Genomic DNA, 13,565 nt, shown 5'->3' on the forward strand with positions numbered 1-13,565 from the left:
AAATTACTGTTTTGTAAACTTCCTGAGCAAACACTTGATCTTCTTTCTCTCAAGAGCTGCTCTACAGTTGATGCGTCACAGATTTAGAATCCAGTTGTACTTCATATTTCTGACTCTCTGCTTTGGTTCCTTAAATATGCACCTCATTGTTTACAGACTGACTTATAGGACTGACTATGTTGATTGCAACTTCATTTTGGAGTTGAGTTTCCCTTACTAGTCTATTTGAACAAGCTCAAATCCCTTTCAAAGTGAAGAGGTGGTACTTAAGCTACCAAAGCTAGAACATACTGTTCTAGATTAAATGGATTGGATAACCAGCTGTCTTTTCTAATGCTGTTTGCTAAGGGTGTTAAGGTACAGACTTAATCCTGAAAGTGGAGTCTGGGGGTGCTACTTTCCATGTCCTAAGATTCAGCTCCCTACCATTTTTTGAGCCCTGCCTATGTGCCAGAATTGCACTAGGAGGTTTATCACACTTCATCTCATTTAATCTTCACATAGCATTGAAATGAGAAGACGGGTGCACAGAGAAGTTAATTAACCTGCCTCATGTCATACAGCCTGGGTCTGATAGAGACCAAACCCTCCAATGGTGAAGACCCTTGGGGGAACCTGTGGAATCATCTTCTAGTAAACCTGAACTTCGTCATACATGGAAAGTGTTGCTATGACAACTAAGTCCTAGCTGCCCAGAAGGGCCAGGCTGTCTCCAGGATACAGTGACGCTGTGTATCGGAGCTCCCAGAGTCCCTCACTTTGGGAACCTCGAGGAAGAAGCTGAATAACCCCTGCCTCATTGTTCCTCTTCCAATTAGAAGACAGATTTGCTTTCAAAATGACACCAGCCGAATTTCCTCTCCCTGGGGACTCAACTAAGGCTTGGGCAAACAGGACAAGTTGTAGCCTGCCTCATCGGGGTAGCTGTGCCAGGGCACAGAACAATGGCTGCCTTTCTGAAATGCCAATAAAACTAAACTGTTATTAGTTTCGAACTAGATTGAAACTGGCCTATTGTCAACAAATGTCTATTCACACAGACCAAAGTCCCTACATACCCTCCAGCCCACCCCCAGCAGCTGCCTCGGAATGACGAAGAGCAGAGAACCCAAAGATGTACAGTGGTTGGCACCAAAATATCCTTTTCCTGGATGCCATTCTCTTTTTCTTTCCTTTTTTCTTTTTCCTTTGTTATTACAAGTGATCTGCATCCATTATCTTGCAGCTATAACAGAGAGCATTTTCCTACCTTCTTGTTTCTTGTCTCTCTCTGCATCTCTCTTAGTGTTTGCTTAAATCTGGTATGGAATAGGATTCACGAAGAATATGAGATGAGGGCTAGTCTAGCTACTGTGCATCACAATGTATCGCTCCACGTTACAATGGCCTTTCAAAACCTCTCCAGAAATGTGGGGCCACAGGTCACCTGGCATATTACTAAGAGGATGGACCCTGCCCTCCCAGGCTCTTTGCAGCTACAGCTCACACAAAACCACTCAAGAGCCCGAAAACAGCAGTTGAACATCCACCAGCAGCCCTGGGACTATCTAGAGGGCCTCTAATCGACAGACACCCAGGAAGCCAGGTAGACGGGAAAAAAAACTACAGACACTGATGCCCTCATGTGAGAACGTCTGTGGTAGGTCCCAGGCATCTGCAGTTTTTAAACGTACCTAAGCTGATTCTGATACAGGTGTTCCTCTGTCTCTGCTTGAAAAACACTGACATATTCAATGTCTTAATTGTTCATTTGGAGGACCCAGCACCATGATAGTAATAGATTACATGCACTGAGCTCTTTCTAGGGCCAGTACTGTAGGCATTATCTTATCAAGTTCCAACAATAACCACATAAGATAAGTACTATTACTGCCTTCGTTTTTACAGATGATGACACTGAGGCTTGGAAAGGTTAAAGAACTCACCCAAGGTCACATAGTTATAAAGCCGGGTAAGAGTTCTCCAATGCAGGTTTTCAGATGCTACAGTCTGAACTGCCTCAATATGCTTTTAAAGAATTATTCCTAGAGGGATAATCTATTTGGAATTGAAGCCTTTGTCTAAAAAAAATCACTTATATATCTGTAGCCAAATCCTCATAAAATTATAAATAGAAGTTTAAATGAATGAATAGTTTTGCTACTGCAAACCAATAAAGAGATTAATAAAGCAAAATATTAATTAAGTGCTTATCATGTGCAAGCCTGCTTAGATGCTTTCAAAATGCAAAGCCAAAGGTTAAAGGGGGATGTGATTTTTTAAATCTAAAACTGAGAATTCAGTAAGGATAGAAGGATAGTCATGGGAGGTTTTCAAATTCTTGGGAATCTTAAGTTAAGAGTCAAAACTTGAAGCTTGAGAGAGAAAAGATGAGACAAAACAGAAGGTAGTAAACATTTGGAAATTATTACCTCAAGCAATGGCCCATGGAAGTGATGTGTTGGCAGCAGGCCTAGCCAGCAGGTGGATATCAAGGGGGCAAAGTATAGATAAAGACAACTGAAAGCAAAGGACAGGGGTGTGCTGCTTTTTGATAGAAAATATGTTTAAAACCATTATTCAGTCTGGAAACATGAAAGCTAAAAAGGAGTTATGATCAAAGCCAATAAAATTCTGAATAACATAGATTAAGATAAACATGGACTTACCATCATTTCCAAGTCCTCAAAGCTACATAACCCTTAGCCCAAGCCCCTGGCAGGGCTGCTCTGGAAAGTAACTCTCTCGTGGCCTCTTTCCTCTGACAGATAGTGGTGCAGAGATGCCCTGGCCAGAAAACATGACTTGGTCTACGGGATACTTCAAAGTCTTTGGGCGCTGGATTTTAGTGTGGCCAGGGGCAGGTGGTGCTGTGCTTTAAGAGGCAGGATAACTTGTCCCCTTTCTCCTGTTCCTGTAGTTCTCTGGGCAGGATACAGGAGCTGGGGGCTGAACAAATCTGAGACTGACATGGCTTTGCATAATAATAAAGCACCAAACTCAAGGAAAGCAGGAATCTGTGCCCATTATGCAGATGCAGTACTTTAGGAAATGGCTTTTCTTGCTTAATATAGATAGAGAACATGCTATTCGTCCATGGGTAATGTGGAATGGTGTGTGTGTGTGTGTGTGTGTGTGTGTGTGTGATCCATTCATTACCAGCTGAGCTGGGTAACCAAGAGGAAAGAGGAGATGCCTGCCCCTAAACCCATCAGGATTGGACCTGGAGTGCCAAAGCTCACTGGGGACTCTCCTGCTGAAACCACCACCTCCTTTCCCCACTGTGTAATTCTTCGTGAATCACTGAGATCCCTAGAAGAGCTCTGCTGTGGGTTACTGAAGCCCTAGGGACTTCCCTGATGAGGGCAAAGGATGAATCCTAGAGAGGGATCAAGTCATGGGTAGGTCATCACTTTGCTTAAGGGGGCGGGAGCAGTAAAGAATTTCACTGCCATCATGCAGAGAAGAGGGACTTCCCTGAAAGGAGAACCAAGCACAGGACAGGGGAGCTAGACTAGGAATTGGGGTGCATTCTCAAGGTGGCTCTCTGTGAGAAGTTTCATTTTATGGTGCTTTTCTTTTGGACTGTGAAACAGTATTATTTAGTACTCTGAATTTTTCCCAGAGGCCCAGGGCTTACAGGAGATGAGCTGCAGCCAATAAGCAGTGGCCCAGGTGGGAGGTGCAAATCATGGAGAAGAGCTTTAATTGAAAAACAGCAGCTTCGGCTGGATACAGCTAGTGGACAATGCTTGAAAGTGGAAGAGGCTGGAGGTTCCGTCACCCAAAATAAGGGGTACCTTTAGGACAAACAAAAGAAAAGTTTTACGCAGTGAGTAGGACGCCTTAAAAACGTGTATTACCCCTACAAGTTGTACATTTAAATAGTTTCAAGAAGGGTTTAGATAAATTTGACTGATAATAATTTAGGGCTGGAATGGGACATAGAGACCATCTAGTTCAGTAGTTCTCAACCCTGACTGCACATTATAATCATCCGGGGAGGTTTTTAAAAAATATTGATGCCCAAGTTCTAATGAATCACAACCTCTAAGATGGGATTTGGGCAGTGGTATTTTTTTAACTCCTTTGTAAAGTAAATCAGAGGAGATGCAAAAAAATAGAAGTACAAAAAAAATAGAAATACACTTAAGTAGAAGCACTTAATAAATGGTTGCTATTTTTGTCCCTTCCAATAATTGCTCACGGGTGACTAAATGCCTTTGCTGAGTTACTTTCAAGGGCCTCCTACTGTGGAGCAACTCCGAAAGTCTAAGTGTGAGATCGAAAAAGGTAATGGTCAGTGGACGAAGTACATGACGTGTGCCTGGTTGTTCGGTTTCAGGTAAACCTCGCTGTTTACTAGAAGTACTTTTAGGTTGTCAGTTCTTGTGAGTTCATCATTGTTATTAGCTACATCATGCGTAGTTAAGTATTTTTTAAATAATAAGAAGTATGTTTCTATGGCAAAAAAGGGATGGACTGAATTGTGAATCTCTTATCTGTTTTCAATTCTTCTTAGGCCTCACCACCGTATCCTGAGGCTGTGAGTGCTTCTCACACTTTCATGGGTGCGATAACCACCAGGGGATCTTACGAAAGTGAAGATTCTGGTGTAGTATGTTGCAGGAGCGGGCGGGGCTGAGATCCCACCTTTCTAACAAGCTCCCAGGTGATGCTCAGGCTGCTGATCCTGGACCACATGTTGAGAAGGAAGGTCCAAAGATGCTTGTTCACTTGGAGGCAGCTACACACATTACATTAACAGTCCGGAAGGAAACAGTATACACTTGTAGGGCTAATCTAACAAACCCAAATATATAAAATGAAGGCAAATACCAATCATCCTCACGTGATGACATTACTCTGAGAGTTCATTCTAGGTTGGATGGCTTCACTCCAGGGCCTGATTCCTGAAAGCTTTCTAAGACTTTGCAAGCAAAGTTCTCCTTTTGGAGGTGGCATTATATAAGCTCATGAGCGCCAGAGTAAGTCCCAGGTCTCTCCTTCACCTGCTCATCCAAATCTGCTTTGTGTTCACCTGACTGGTGCTTCCGAGCTGTGGGCTGCCGACCAGGGTTTTGAGAATAAAATTGATGTCAGGCTCAATTGACCAAAGTCAAAACCCCAGGCCAACCTAGACTGTTCTCAAGAGAGACCCACCCTCCCCTAAACTGTCTCCTGGGAAACGCCTTGCAAGTCATTTTGGAGCCTTTGTGGCAATAGATGTCCAGACAATTTTTACAACTATTTCAAAATAGTCAGTCTACCTCCTCTGCTCCTTGGCAACAGACCAATGGGGCCTCATAAAATTAACCTGCTTCTCCTAAAACATCAGGGTTTGAGCCTGAGATTGTTCTGGGAGATACACCATGCAAATATCCAGTTGGTATTACCAGAGAACAGGAATTCAGTTCAGAAAAGCTCCATGATTGTGAAGCCAGGGGAGGGCCTCAAGGTCTCAAACTGGAAAGCTGGGCTTCACCTCCTTACACAGGGTCCCTGAGGGCCAGGCTGAGGTTTGCAACGAGTGGGGCTCCATCCTGCTGCCCCTCCTTGTCTTCACACTGGCTGCCTTAGAGGAGTGACCCTGAGCAAGTCATTTAACTTGATTAACTTGATTGCTTATCATTATAACAATCCTAATAATACCAGCCTCAAGGGACGATTGTAAATTCCAAGAAAAAGAACAGAGCAAAGAAACACAATTCTCAGACATGAGAAAAAGGCAGAGAGAAGTTAAGGAATCTGCCCAGGTCATGCAGGTGGGTAAACTGGCTGTTTAAACTCAGCTGTGTCAGCTACATACTACATCCTCTTTCCAGTAGGCCCTGGATAGAATGGATGTGAAGCAAATACATACATAAATGCATTTTTACAGCTGTAGTCTCTTTTCGGAGACTGAAGTCCCCAACTGAGAAATATTTTTGACAAGGCCGGTTTCAGCCCAATAGAGATATTTTCAGGCGCAAAGTTTTATCACTATCACCCTTTCTGAGTAACCTGGTGAAGCACAAGATTTCCACACACTCCAACTCTGCTCAACTACCCTCTCACAGCTCAGGGTCTAAAGCTGGTGCCCCTCTGAGGCCAACCAAGGATGCTGGGCTGGAAGCCCCCACACTCATCCCTGCTCACCGCCCCCCCCCCACGCTGCCTGTGATTTAGTCTAGAGTTCAAAACTCTCAATATTCCAGAAGCAGCAAGAATTGACCCAAATGCCATTAAAAGTAATAATTACATTTATGGAACATCTACCAAGTAGGCCAGGCTCTTCATAATATTTAATATTCAAAACAAAATGGGAGAAAACAAAATGGGAGGTAGATTTTTTTTACCATTCCCATTTTATGATAAAGGAAACTGAAGCCTAGAGAAGTGAGGTGACCTGCCCAAGTTCATACAATTAAGAAAGATGATGCAGGATTCAAATCCAGGTCCTCTTACACCAGAATAACACTTGTCCTAAGATGCCCAAGTTCCATGGGTTTGGGGAGGGCAGCAGCCCATCATGCCAGGCCCCCTGTTGCCAGATCAGACTCTAAAAATTGCAAAACCCGCAGGACAGGCAGCAATGCAAATGCGTACACAGCCTGAAGTGGATCTACCCTGACGGAGGCAACCCAGGTGGCTACTTGGCCATGGAATGTGCCCAGCCCGATAAAAAGGCAAATTCCTGGCGCCTTGTGGGGCCAGTGTGCGTGTCTGGTTTCATGGCTGAGCTGTGGCAAGGCAGAAGCCGTGTGTGGTCTCCACCAGCCACGACTGGCTGGCACTGAGGCCCACAGCCTGCCAGGCATGACAAGCCCAGCGGTCTGCCCCAAGGGACCTCCCCTTGCCCCAGACAGCACCCCTAGTATCCTAATGGGACACAGTTCCATAGCCCCATAAAGCAGCAAACCAAAGAACAGAGCTCCCCTTCTACCTCTGCCTGCAAAGCCATCCCACACCCGTCCTGCATCCTGAGATTCAAATGCCAACTCCAGCCTATTCGAGCTGTATGACCTTGGGTGGGTTATTTCATGTCTCTGAGCCTCAGAGCCCTTGGAAATGAAATGGGGCAATCACACGGCCATGGTAAGGATTGAGGGACCCAAGCCTGTAAAGCCTAGCACATGATAAATGCTCAGTAAATGCTAAGCACCTCCTTGTTTCTCAGAACAGACCTCTTCCCTGCCCTTTCATTCCGCTTGTCACATGCCTTATTCAACTCAGAATCTTACTATTAAACACTGGCTGAGATCTTTAGCTCATCGTTTTCTATTTGTGTACAAGTCTTGTCTCTCTCAGAGCTCCTTAGGGCCCAAGCTGATCTTTTTCTTGTCCCTCCCCCCATCCCACCCTACCCCAGAGCACCTAGCACAGTTTGGGACCATATGTGACCTATCAGTTGCTGGGGAGCTGGAGCACCCATATTTATTGATAATACTAGAAACATGGTTTGGAGCTCCTAAGTTTATTGATAGTACCACTAAAACATTCTTTGAAAGGTTTATAAATGACATGGACTGTACTGTGCCATTATGTATTATGTATTGCTCCCTGGCAGTATGAAGCAGGGGCAGCTATTATTTCCATTTTTCAGGTGAGATAACCAAGTTTCAGGGCAAGTGGTCAGAGAAGGTGATCCATAGTCACAAGTTCAGCAAGTAGAAAAATTCAGGATTTGGATCCACATCTGCCCAGCTCTAAAGCCCATGCTCTTAACAATTATCTTAAGAATTAAGATATTGAATTAAGAATTCAATTATCATGAATAACAAGGGCCATTCTCCTATTGAACCAGAGTGTCTCAGAAAAGGTCCATGAGGAGCTGAAAGAAAAAGAAAGAAAAATAGACAAGGAATCACCAAACGAAGCACTAGCAAAGTGTACAGCTGGCCTGTACCCTCCTCTCTGATCCAAGGCTGATGCAGCTGTGGTCCCAGAAACAGCCCCCAACCCACTCCTGCTAAACCCACCACAGAAAATACGTGTTACATCCAAGCACAGGAAAACAAAGTTTCTTCTTGGTAGAATTTCCTCCTTAAATGTTTTTTTCTCTTCAACATCACATCCTAAAAGGACCTCAGAATGGAAGAGACCCAAATGATTTCTATACTACTGGCTTTAGAGTGTTGATTCCACCTGTCTATTACACCTCAAATTAAAGTCATTTGCCTATTCACCAGAGGGCTTTGAAATTCATAAACCCATGTGCTATAACTTGAAAGCCAAAAAAAATCAATCAAAGCAAGCCAGGACTAGTTCCTGGGAGACATAACTGAAATTCACAAGAATCTGGCCCCACAGTACTGGGTACTTTCCCTGCAGGGAGACCGTCGCTGCTGTCCGGACTTGGCCGAGCTGGGCGTCCCCTCTTAAGGCTGCTGGAAGGGAAGCCTGGCCTCCCAAGCCGTGGCTCCAAGCACTGGGACGGCCCCCGGGTTCTTTGGGCCCTCATTAATGCTTCTTGACTCAAAGAAGACAAAGCAGGTGGTCGGGGAAGGCAGCCTCAGGACCAGCATCTTAATCAGACAAGGAGTGATTGATTCCAAGGAGAGAAGACAAGGAAGGGGCCCCTGTTCCATGTCAAGCCCTAGGAGATATGTTAGCACCTTTACCTGAGCCACAAGCTCAGAAATGAGTATTATTATCCCCATTTTATAGATGAAGAAACTGAGGCATAAAGAGGAAAAGTGTCTTGAGTAGTGTAATAAAGTTAGTAAATGGAGTCAGGATTGGAGCCCAGTCTGGCTGGCCCCAGAGCTCACTTCTTCGCCGTTGGTTGCCTCCCCCAGGAAGCCATCAGAGGCCAGTGCAAGCCCAGGGCAGGCACGAGAGGGTGCATGGCACATGCCCCACAACTGGTTTGCTCCATCCGTTCATTCCAAGGTGTGGTGGAGCAGTGCCTGGAACGGAGGGTCAAGTGGGATGGCCTCAGGGATCACTGTGTGACTGGTTCCACGTCCCCAAGACAGGGCTTGGCATCTAGCACTGGGGCAGCAGCAGAGACGGGGACTGGGTGCATGCCAAGGCCCCAGTCCAGGGCACAGGGCATGCTCCTAAAGGCCCTGGAGCCACCAGCCCCCTGGCTCCCTGCCCGCTGCAGGGACCTGGGCTTTACACTGGGCCTTGTTGTCTCTCTCTAGGCTCCTGGGCCGGCTCAGGACTCAGCCCCAGTCTGACCTCGAGACTCAAAGAGAAATGCAGGTGGCCTGCCCAACTCCCCCCAACCCCCCATCGCTGGCCACCCCCATCATAAGCACACTTTCAGCATGCACACCTCCTGCCCAAAGCATCAGGGATGCTGAGGGGCCTGAGTCTAACGATAATATGGATGCATTAACCAGGACTCCCTGTGGCCACATGCCCCATTTTTCATAAGAGAAGAGAGAGGGGAATTAATAAGCATTGAGTGCCTACTCTTTGCGAATCACTGTGCACACATCTCTTTTTATACCCCCCCCCCCCCAAACTCCTCAAGGTATAGGAAAGTCACTGCAGCCTCTTTTTACAAAGGCTGTTTCCTGTAGTAGTTAGGTGCAAAAACTTTGAAGGAAAGATTGCCTGGGTTCAAAGTTTGGCTCCTCTTCTTACTGGTATGTTTTCTTGAGCAAGTTCCTTAACCCCTGTGTCTCAGTTTCCACAGCCATGACATGGGATAATAATAATAATACCTTCCTTGTGGGGTTGTTACAAGAAATAATGAGAACTTTATTTGTTTACTTTACATGAAAACTTCTTGGGGCATTGCCTGGCGCCTGATGAAAGCTCACTAAGTGTCATTTTGTAACGTACAGTTAACAAGTTTTGGTCAAAGAAGCTACCCAAGCATTGAAATCCAGGACCATCTGGCTCCCAGAGTGGGTAAGGGGGATGAATTGCAGAATACAAAGGAGAGCATGACGCCAAGCCCACGGGTAAGACAGGGGAGATGTCCAGGCCCGGAGCTGGACTCTAGCGGGTCTGAGCCAAGGGCATCTGGATTTAGCCCAAGGGAGGAGGGATGTGTTCCTTGCCCCAAGCCTCAGGGCAGAGAGTTTGGAGAACAATTAGGATGACCACATTGTCCTGGTTTGCCCAAGACTTTCCTGGTTTTAGCCCAGAACGTCCCACATACCAGGAATCCGCTCAGTTCCAGGCAAACTGGGGGAAAAAAGACCTGGGAACTCAGCAGCAGCTCTTCATACTCTGTGAGACCCATGTGTTCACTGGCTTTTCCTTTCAGACTCCTTAGGGACATAGTTTCACATGAAGAGAATATTTGTTAAACTCACCAAGGAAGACACAACCTCCTCTGTCAAAACTGCTTTGCTCTCTTCAACCTCATACACTGTGAGATGAGAATCTCCCACACTTAAATCTGGCCAAGTCTCTCATTTGACAGGTGAGGAAACTGATGCTTAGAGCCAAAGAGACTTTCCCACGGTTACCCAACTGCTTAACCACAGAGCTAAGCCTAGAACACAGTCCTGTGCTCCACCATCCACACCCCAGACTAGAACATCATCTGTGTTGATTTGGGAATGGGCATTGCAGGCACAAGCTAAGACCCCACAAGAAATAGTATTTCTTTAAAAATGTCAATGTCAAAGGGGCCTACAGGTCCCTACAAACCAAGAGCCTCTGATGCCCAGAGAGCCCCAGCCTCCTACTGACCAGCCTCCTTCATGCTCCATCCTCTCAGGAAACAGGAGTTTCTAAGAGGCACCTGAGAAGGTAGTGCTCCCATCTGGGGCTTCCCGAGCTGCCCCATGAGCAGTCTGACTGTTGTCAGATCACAGAAGGGAGAACTAAACTTCAGAATCCCAGAAATGTAGGGAGTGACAGCCGAGTCACCACGGTAGAGCTGGCCACAAACATAAAGATTTTCTTCAGAAGCACCTTCCCACCTTCTCATCTCTGTCTCTGTCTGTCTGTCTGTCTGTCTGTCTTTCCCCCTCTGGCACTGTATGTAGGGTACTCTCCTGGAGCAGATCTCCACACCCCTTTCTACCATTGAAACTTAACCTTTCTGGTGCCCCATTCTCTCTGCCTTGGTGGAGAAAAAAAGATTGTGGTTTGAAGAAGCTCATGCAGCTTGAAGAGACCTGAGTTTCAATCCCAACCTGCCATGATCATGGCTTCCAAGAAGCAGGTCTGAATGGCATGAGACCCTTTGTTTCCTCTCAAGCCAAGGATGGCCAACACTGGTCTGTTCCACCAGGCCAAGAGAAGGCCACTCCTCAGGAGAGCGGGACCCCACCCTGATGCTTCGGTCAATAATTGCTGTCTCAGTTATATGTACATGGACTGTCACAAGGGCTGTGGTAGACTGACTCATGTACCCCAACATAGACTTGTTCTCAATCTTAATCCACATTTCTGTGGGTATAAATCCATTATATATAGGACCTCTTGAAGATGCTATTTTTAGTTAAGGTGTGGCCCAACTGAATAAGCATGGGTCTTAATCCTTATTTCCAGAGATCTTATAAAGAGAAGAAACTGGAAGTCAGAAGTTGAAGAAGTCCACCCAGTACAAAGCCTGAGGTCAGCAGAAACCAGAAAGAGCCCACTCAAGGAGAGAGACACTGCCATGTAATAGCGGGCAGAGATTCAAGCTAAGGAACCTTAAGGACTGCTGGCAGCCAGATCCAGAATGCTACAGATTTTAGAGAAAGCAAGCCTTGCCTTTATTTTGACTTTAGACTTCAAGTCTCAAAATCATGAGCAAGAAAAAAAAAAAATTGTAAGCCAATAAATTCCTACTTTTAAGCTAAAAGTCACTGTGTGGTATTTGTCGTAGCAGCATGGGCAGACAAGGCCTTTGCCCCTCTGGCTTCTGGGCTGTCCCGAGCGGTACCTGGTGGGGGTCTTCTGCACAGGTCAGTAGGGTACCCATGCACCTTCTTACTCCATCACAGACCAGGAGGGGCTCACTCATGCTCAGAGCCCATGTGCTGTTTCTGAAGCCTTGTCTATCAGTCCATCAATCTTCCCAACAAAATTCCAGGGTCCTGGAGACACTAGGATCACTTTCCAAGCTGCACGGCTAGTGGATTTCAACCAGTTTTGCCTGCAGGAACTATTATCTACTTCCACTTATTGAGCAGATTAAATAAGGTAATAACATGTAAAGTGTTTATTAGCACAATATCTGGTATTATCATCCAATTTTTACAGACAACAGATTGAGACTTTAAAAAGTTCCACAATTTTCTCAAGGTTATCACTAAATAAACGTCAGCACCAAGATCACTGTGCCATGCTGACGGCAGGAAAACAACGCCCCCTTCCCCCAAAGAAGTTAGGGTGAAAAAAGTCGGGCTATTTCAAAGACTAAAACAACAAAAGTATTTCTTGTGAGTTTGTACCTTTCAGAAAAAGGTAACGAATGCTCAGGTTGTGCTGGTCTTCTCCCTCTCCTAGGCTGAACTAAGCTAAAGGACATGGCTTGTGGCTTATAGCTCTTCTCTGAAACTGGCTGGACACTGATGCCCTGTCATCCAGCCCTCAGCCTCCAGAAGTGGGAACTGGGGCACAGCCCAAGTGTAGATTTTCCGTCTCTAAAGATTTTTCAGGAAAGACTTCCTCTGTCTTAAGCTCCTTCCCACAAAGCTACGAGCAGCTGTTATCTAGTGTTTCCTATGTGTAAGGTCATATGCTACGAGTTTTGAATTTATCCTCTCGATTAAGCCTTACAATATCCCTCTGAGTTAGGGACACTGTTGTCTGTGTTCTGCAGGTGTGAACACTGAAGCTCAGAGAGGCTCTCACCTGCCCGACTAGCAGACTGTGAGGGCCGGCCTCCCATGGCTTGCTGCCTGCTGCATGGCCTGTGCTCCTGAGGTGGAAGCCCATTTTCTCCTGTGCTGTCCTCCCTGGAGAGACTGAGCTTTCCTTGTCCCAACATGTGTGTAACAGTCCTTGAAAGGTTACTTACCGGTGCAGCCACTTTGGAGGAACATTGGTCAGCGTCTATTAAAATTTAACATTTGCATATTCTATCACATAGCAATGCCACTTCCTCTGCCCAAGAAAAAATACACATGAAAGTACACAAGGAGCTATATTCAAGGATCTTCATTGAAACATTGGAATAGTGAAAATTGATGACAACTTCAATGTTCACCAATTGGAGAATGGCAAAAAACAAACAAAAAAAAAAATATGGTATATATCCATAATATGAAATTCCATATATTGGTAGAAAGGAATGAGTGAATCTGTTTATACTCACATGGAAGGAAGGTCAAGATACATCGTGTAATGGAGGAAGCAAGTTTTAGTATGAGGAGTACAAATATGATTCCTTTTATGTATTAAATCACAGCAAATGAGGTTGTTTTCTGTGCACATATACACATGTATGTAAATATATAGGGAATAGTCTGACATTTTATACACCAAGTTGATAACAATAATTGCCCAGTGATTGGAAGGGAAATGGCAGAAATAGGGAGTGTTGGTCAAAGGGGATTCTAGCTTTATCTGTAGTAGTTTGTTTTTTTTCCTTTTCCATCTCATTTATTTCATCTGATTCCGATTTCTAAAATAATAGGTGTGAATGGATGTTGCTAACTAAACAGTACAACACACACAAGGAATTACTTGCATGCCAA

This window comes from Choloepus didactylus, chromosome 6 (genome assembly GCF_015220235.1).
Source record: "Choloepus didactylus isolate mChoDid1 chromosome 6, mChoDid1.pri, whole genome shotgun sequence".
Taxonomy (NCBI): domain Eukaryota; kingdom Metazoa; phylum Chordata; class Mammalia; order Pilosa; family Megalonychidae; genus Choloepus; species Choloepus didactylus.